The sequence below is a fragment of the Priapulus caudatus genome, unplaced genomic scaffold, assembly GCF_000485595.1.
Source record: "Priapulus caudatus unplaced genomic scaffold, Priapulus_caudatus-5.0.1 Scaffold2285, whole genome shotgun sequence".
Lineage (NCBI taxonomy): Eukaryota > Metazoa > Priapulida > Priapulimorpha > Priapulimorphida > Priapulidae > Priapulus > Priapulus caudatus.
Genome location: NW_014579346.1, coordinates 20673 through 28922, shown reverse-complemented (window position 1 = coordinate 28922; position 8250 = coordinate 20673). Strand labels below are relative to the sequence as shown.

The 8250-nt window shown below is 39.1% G+C and overlaps 1 long non-coding RNA gene across 1 annotated transcript; it reads right to left on the bottom strand.

Moving 5' to 3' along the window:
• Positions 1-1834: 1834 nt before the first annotated feature.
• Positions 1835-3843, bottom strand: LOC106818502. Its single transcript, XR_001395236.1, has 2 exons — positions 3469-3843; positions 1835-2401 (listed from the first exon to the last, which is right to left on the bottom strand). It is a non-coding gene; the product is annotated as an uncharacterized LOC106818502 (long non-coding RNA).
• Between the last annotated feature and the right edge of the window lie 4407 nt (positions 3844-8250).

Sequence of the window (8250 nt, the reverse complement as noted above, 5' to 3'; positions counted from 1 at the left end):
CTTTTCAAAGCCACACGGTGAGTAAATCCCATAGGCCATAGCCGTCAAGTATGACTATAGTGATATGTATTTACTATTATATTAGTATTTACTATAGGTATTATTACATATAGTGTAGGATAAGTATACTAGTCACTAGTAGTACTTCTACTATACTAGTGCTCATATTGGGGCTATGTTCCTCAGGTACTGCGGGAAACGTACCCTGGGTACGGTCTGGTATACCGGGAACGTACCTGGTTCACTATTTGATGATGGTTATTAGGGTTAGGGTTAGGATTATGGCGTTTTCGGGTTTAGGGAGTAGGGGTAGGCGACTCCCTAGACTCAGCGTTAGTGGAGATAGGCGACGGTACCGGATTCGGCATATTAGATAGTAACCAGGGTACGTTACCGGTATACCGGACCGTACCAGGGTACTGTTCCGCAGTACCCCGGTGGGACATAGACCCTCGCACTTACTGGTACTACTAGTTACTACTAGTTGCTCAGTTATGGTCTTATGTCCCCCAGGGGGCCCAAGGATAGAGACAATGAGGTCCAATAAAACAATGTGCTAACCCTAACCCTAAGCCCTAATTCTAACCCTAAACCCGTAAACCCTAATCCTAACCCATAACCCTAACCTATCTATTATTGATATAATATGATCAATTTATATTGATGTTAAATGGACATTGGTTTTATTGGGACCCATGTTCTCATATCCTTGAACCACTAGTTGCCCTGCCGGAACGTACCCTGGGATACGGTGCGGTATTACCGGAAACGTACGTACCTGGTCACTATTTGATTATGGTTAGAATTTGGGTTAGGGTTTTAGGGAGTAGGTGTAGGCGACTCCCTAGACTCGTTAGTGGAGTAGCGAGGGTACGGTCCGGCATATTAGATAGTACCAGGGTATACGCTCCCGGCAGTACCCCGGGGACAAGACCCTTCGCAGCACATACTAGTGTAGCTCTAGTACTAATAGCCCACGTACAGCTTGCGGCAACTGTACGCGGTGGCTATTAGTACTTAGAGTATTACAAAGTAGTGTACTATAGTAAGTAGTAGTACTCAGTAGTAGTAGTCCGAGATTCATTTGACCGTAAACCCACCACCAAAAACCACCCAAAATCGTCCGGTGTGGGCATTGGGTCAGAGGAATATCGGACTATATAGTAGTAAGTAGAGACTAGTAGTACTATAGTACTACTACTACAGTACTACTTATAGTATAGTAGTAGTACACTAGACCTTACATTGGACGGATTATGGTACTTACAATAGGGCAGACCTGAACTAACCATCTAGGCTGTAGGCTTAACCTTAACCTATACTAAGTACTACTAGTACTAGCAATACTGCCAATACTAGCCTTACAGTAACTCTGTCCCACTGATTTATGAGCAGCTAGCTTAACTCTAACTCGGTGGGGGGCGGGCGGGCGCCTATAACCCCAGCTGGCCAGGAGACATCGGGCCGATGCTGGCCCGATGTTGGCACATCCCGGCCAAGATACCGGGCCAATCTAGGCAACCCTCTTCGGGCCCCGACAATTTTACTGCACCACGGTTCGACAACGGCCCAATCTAGGCCATCTTGGCCATCATGGCATGACCCTGGCATGATATAGGCCATCATGGCATGAACCAGGCTTGATCTAGGGCATGATGCTTATTTGATGTAGGTGTGGTCCTGTATTGATTGTCCACCCTCTAGGGCCTATATGATCATGGATGTTTTCAAATTCTTGAATTTTTGGATGGGGTCAATATCCAAGAACATCCTCCATACACATATATGTACACAGGGAAAAATTAGATGAAAACAACAGTTAAACCAGAATATCAACCAGATAAAGTTTATTTATAACAAAAGATACTTAATTCAGGTAAAATCCATCCTTCCTATCACTAATTTCAATATTTTAAAACACTGCATACTACACTAAGTATATACTGCATAATATTTTACACACTGCATACTACACTAGCGGACGTACCACCTAATTTTGACATAGTTTTGGTGACATGTCAACCAAAATCTATATGTCAAATTAAGGTGGTACGTTAGTTGTGTACAGCCCCTATTCATCACTGAAGTAAGAATTACTATTTACAAAATTAGCCGTTTTCCAGGCAGAGTACAGTATATTAGAACGTGCAATAAAGTTTAACAAAAAATCCCAGCCCATTGCATGTATTTGGATATTTGGCTCTCTAATGTTAACCAATGGTTGGGTTTTTCGCTGTACGCAAAATACTGAACCCGAGAAAACCACAAAAATGTATGTTACTACTGGGTCACTGTGTAGAATCGCCTCGTGCCAATCCACGGCGGACCGTCCAATAAGCTTGCGTCTCGCTTTTCCATACTCCCGCGGCAAAACATCGAAATTGTCCACTCGGAGAAAGTTCTGGGCGAAATATGAATAATTCCTTGGGATGAGTAAAATTTGCGTCGATTTCATCTGGTAGCATAATATCAGTGATTAATATGCACCAAAATTTGTGTCATATTAATGTTTCATTCATTCGGCCAGAATGCCAATCACAAATTGGGAAACCCTCGAGCCATTGTCGTCAACATTGTGCGCAATTATACACGAACGAAACATCAATATAACACAATTTTGGTGCATATTTTGGTACATATTAATCTCACTAGATATTATATCAATAGAGCATTAACCCCAGAGCGTACAACGCTGAAATAGGAAAACCATGGTATCGTTTCAGCAAAATTAATAAAGTTTACCTACGTTATTTTGATACTTCTTACGGAATATTATGCAGGAGATCATAGACTAAGCCAATATAAGTATCAATCCGCGTGGTGCTCTACGATGCTTCCTATGTCGAGATATAAAGCGATTACAAAATCGAGACTCAGCTAGCGTAAGAGTTCGGGTTGCCAGTTCTAGCCGTAAGTAAACGTATTTGAGTCATGGCTGCGACTGGATGGAAATTGTGAGAAGAGATAGTAGAAGGAAAGGAATGTTAAATTCAGCAACACTATCGCCAGGAGCAAGGAATTATATTTACAACGCAGGTTAAGACAAGAGAAGCAGAAATCACAGTGGACGAAGTTTTATTCGGCGTATATATTTGATTCATCTCATTCTTATCAATGAACGACGGGAAACATACGAGCTTGTCGCAAGCAAAACATTAGCAGTCACTAAGCGGGAGATTAGGAGTGTTTCTGTGTGATATGGCGCTTAGGAATTACCTTAGAAGTACTAGATTTTTGATCGCTTCATATATCTCGGCATAGGAACATCGTAGAGACAAGCGTTGATTTTATTGGCTAAGCTATTGACTCCTGCATATTATTCCGGTAGGAGATATCAAAATTAAGGTTACGAGTAAACTTTTATAATTTTGCTAAACGACACCATGGTTTTCCTATTTCAGCGTTGTACGCTCTGGGGTTAATGCGCTCTTGATTATATGCTACCAGATAAACTCAACACAATTTTACTCACCCTAAGAAATCATTCAAATTTCCACTGAGTGGACGATTTCGCTGTTTATGTCGTGAGCATATATGGAAAAGCAAGACGTGGCTATTGACTGGTCCGCCGTTGGTTGATAAGGCGATTCTCCACAGTGAGGGTATCCCAGAATGTTTGTCCCATATTCTGAAGAATCTCTGTAGGTAGAGGGAAAGTGTCAATACAAAAATATTACTCGTTAGTCAGCTAAAACAATGTTATGTATAAGCTATTGTCAAGCGCAGCAGCTCGAGCCGGCCTGCCCTTACTCGTCCACTTAATAGACAAATGCCAAGGCAAGGAGGGACACACTTTCTGGGAGACCCTGTAGAGTATAATCTGCAGTATTACTCCAGAATTGGCCAGAAGGCATTGCAACTTTCCGCGTGGCAGCACCTACATTTTTAATATGAGTGCTGCCACATGGAAAAATTGCAAGGCTGATGGCCGATTGTTCAGTAGTGTGTATTTACAATCATCATGTTACATATTATTGACATGGACAAGTACGTGCATGGTTCCTTTGTCCGATTGCACGAATACGATATTGGACGAATTCCAAGGTCCACACTTTAAATATGGTATAAACCTCGCAACAGAAAAGCCTATATAGACCTGAACTGTGAGCATACTTTGCAGTGTGCAGGAATTACGAAATGTTCTCATTGAAGCCAGAGAAGTGCCAACAACATTGTGATTTACAAAATCGCATCGGACGAGAGGGAATGTCACCAGCTAGCAGTAGCCTGTACGCTAGCACAAAATGTTCCTGGACCGAAAACACTTAATATTGTTTCCTGATTGCATACGTATATTAGATAACGATTATTGATTTAAACAAATTTCATAATTTTGTAGCTGAATAGTACAATCGGGAATTAATGAATTATAACTTGTCTTTATCATAGAAAGGAACCGACTCGAGCCGATCGCTCCGCTTGTGTCACGGATGGGTAATTAAACATCTTCTGTAGTGCTACTTTTTGTAAGAGAAAGTAATTTCTTTTAGATTTTAAGAAGAAATGTGGTGAAAGTAGCAATACAAACGAGTTGTAGTTGAATTTTTCTGCAACATAGACGAGCCCACATGCAGTAGGGATATATGGCTTTTTTGTTGCGAGGTTTATCAGCTTTTAAGGGATTACGTCACGAAATTTCTAGCACCATCAAGTATATATTTTGTGTGTATTTGTACAAAATAATAATGTATGAAAATACAATTAGTGTTTCTGTTTACTTTTCAGTGCTTATTATACCTTCTTGATATGCCCTAATTTGCCGGTGAAAAACAGAAAGACGCCAGTATCTGAGCAGTACTGGGGGAATTAGTGTTAGACAACAGAAATTACCAAATCGTCTAGCTTCTTTGCAAATTTAACCAAGTTAACAACATTTGGTGTTATCAGGTGATAGTTGAGGATATATTTAGTAACGTTAGTTCTAACTTTTAATGTAAAAAAAATGGCAATTTTTTTTTTACAAATTTTGACCATGCGAAAATCGTGAGTAGTCAATTTAAACAGTAAAACTATTGCGAAAGTTTTGTCAGTGTTTTTCACTACTTTTCCATGACACCTACCGTTTAATTGCTTGAGTAATAGCAATTGTCTAAAGTAACAATAAAAATTTTCTTAGAACCTTACGTATTCACTTAAAAAAAAGTTACTAAAGCATGTTACTTACGAGATTCTTTTGCTCTGAAACAATCATCCGAAACAATTATTTTACAATGAATGTTGTGTGGTGAACACCGAAAGGTTTTAAGACATGTTTATCGTTAACTCTAGGACAATTGCTGTTTACTCACAATTTAACGGTAAGTATCATGAAAGTGCAGTTGATAAAACACTGAAGAATTCTCGTAATATGGCCTTTAATCCGATTGTTTGTGACAAAGTTATACGCCAGTCGTCTCTCAGTGCGGCACCCCTCGTCTCATCCTTTGGCTCCGCTTTAACCATCTTTCAAAAAAGTATCAACTTCCTTTTCTGTCGTGTTGTGGAAATTGCCATTTATTACGTACCGGCCGCTTCTGAAAAAAGGGACATGCAAAACGTTTTAAAATATTGGGCTGTTCAACAGAAATAAATTCTGTCAGGAACCTTCAAGGTATGCAATGATACATGCTCTCACACATTAGAAACAGTGTCATTAAATTCAACAACCAAAGCATGTATTACCATGATGAAATTCAGTAAAACCTTTGCTATTACCGGCCCCTCTAATACCGCCAGATTCTCGCCCCGACTTAGAATTAAATATTGTGATTAAAACTTAATCTGATTAAAGTTAATTACGCTTCGTGAAACAGTCATTCAATTTAAGTATGGATAGGTTAATCATGATCAGTGATTTAATCATGATTAAGGATTATTAATTTAACGCTTTCGTGAAACTGGGCCAAATAATGTAAATAATTGACGGCTCGCCATTACGGCATTACCATTAGCCTAGGCTATATGCTATATTTCTCATTATTATAATTTTAATCAATCTATAGTCTATCAAAAATAATTGGATGCACTCGTACATTAGATTTTATCAGTATCTTGTATGCTTGGCGCCCTTCTTTCTTGTATTCTCACAGGCAACCCGAATCAACGAGTACTGGTTCATCTAGAAAACAAAGGGATAAAACGTCGCCTCTAATTCTCTACATGTTAGTGTCAACGGGAATCGCCAGGAATTTTCCTTACATAATCTAATTCTGGTTTTATGAGTCATGGTTAGTCCTTTGTCTCCAGCTTATTCTATTTGTTGTCCCTTCTTATATTTTCATAAAACTAGTAGTAGTATCAGCATCACATTTATATAAATGTTCCATATCTTCTTTCATATCCTTATTACTATTAGTATTACACTAATTACACTTAATCATCGTTAAAATTATTTTTAAAGTATCCTTTTAGGTCATTATTCAGTGCACATTGGAGCTTATTGAACGATCGAAATACGAGAATATGATTATGAATACGTACGTCATGGCAAGCGATGAAAATCCTTAATTGAATCCTTGAACTTTTGAATTCTCAACAGAAAATGGCAGAAAAAGGCAGGTACGCAGAAAGTCGGCAAACACAGTACCGCAGTAAAAGTCAGCAGTGAAAAAATCACAAAAAATATATAAATATATCTCTAAATATAATTAATTATGCAGTTAAATTATTATTATTATTTAAAATAATTATACAAATATATTACCCATAAAACGTACATCACCTGCAGTATAGTGCAGCGCCTTCAGTGATTATTCAATTTATTGGGCCAATGCTGGCCCGATGTTGGCCAGCCTGGCCCAGCCAGGAATATCTTTGCCCGGATGGCTAGATTGGGCCGACATCGGGCCGACTGAGGCCTATATTGCTAATATTGGTCCAGGATGGCCAGGGTCAGGCCGATATCGGGCCAATATAGATGGCTGGCTGGGGACTGTTATTGGGTTAGCGGCGTTAGGGGTGGCTAAACTGCCCGCTTGAGAGGGTCTTATGGTCCCCCAGGGTACTATCGGAGGGTACCCTGGAGTACAGTTCGAATATATCGTCGGTTCGACGGTAAATCTCAGGACCGGTTCTGGAATTGGTTCGCGCAAAATTTATATCTTTAACCCGACGTGCCCATTAGGCGGGTAAAATTCAGATTGGAATAATCTCAGTCTGGTTTGTTACGAATGCAGTTACTAGGAAATTTTAAGGTTAATACTTTAAAGTTACATAATCCTTCTCATTTCAATACTAATCAATTAATATTTATTTCCAAAGCATCTGAATGCGATGACACGGTATGCCTTCTATACTATTGCTCTCCCACTTAGTTCACGACGTAATGACAACAGTTCCGTTAGTAGTGATCTGTAGGTAAATAACCGTCACTAAATCATTTGTTTACCGTGTGCTTCAGTGTTCCCCGTTCAGGGAGAAAGAAAGCGTGCGGCAAATGAGGAAGAGTTTCTACAGAGCATATCCCGAAGTTGACCCCACTCCAATCCACACTCGGCGAGATCCGAGTGCGCACGATTAAAGGATCGCCTACAAGTCGGGCTAAACTCCCTGAGATTCATAATACAGATATATATATATATATAATTGTGTGTGTGCGTTTATGTGTTTAATGAATTTAATCTAGTTATCGGCTGATTAACTATAGTATGTTCAATTAGCATGTTTAATCAATGTAGCATAAACTATTTTCTATTGTTTTATACGTTATATTTTTACGTAATTAAACTCTCTTATATCTATATATCGTTTAAGGGTGTCTTTTTTATGTTTAAAGGCCTCTTTCTTATGAAGTCAAGAGGAGAATATCTGCATTCCAGTTCTGGTTTCGGTTAATCGCATTAGGCTGTGATCTTATCATCGTTCTCGGCTCGCACTTTATTGCTGTTGCTGTTACACGCCGATCATAGCCGACGACCGATACCAACGCTAGTCTGAAACAAGGACGTTGGAACGAAGGGACACTCCGATTCCAGTTCTCAAATGCATGATGTTATTACAGTAATAATTTCTCTTCAGTCAATACAATAATATTATCAGGACAGTCTTTTTTATCAAATATTATTTATATATATTGATAGACTCCTGATATTATCAGGAGTAAGATAATATTAGGACCTATAATTATCTTACTCTATGAATATTGATTGTATTGGGACTGGAAGAGAATTATTACTGTTATAACATCATGATTTGGAACATGTTTACTCTTCTCGTAGGCAACAATGCAATGTGGTAATTTAGTTAAGTTCTTGTATTTCTTAAACTGTAAAT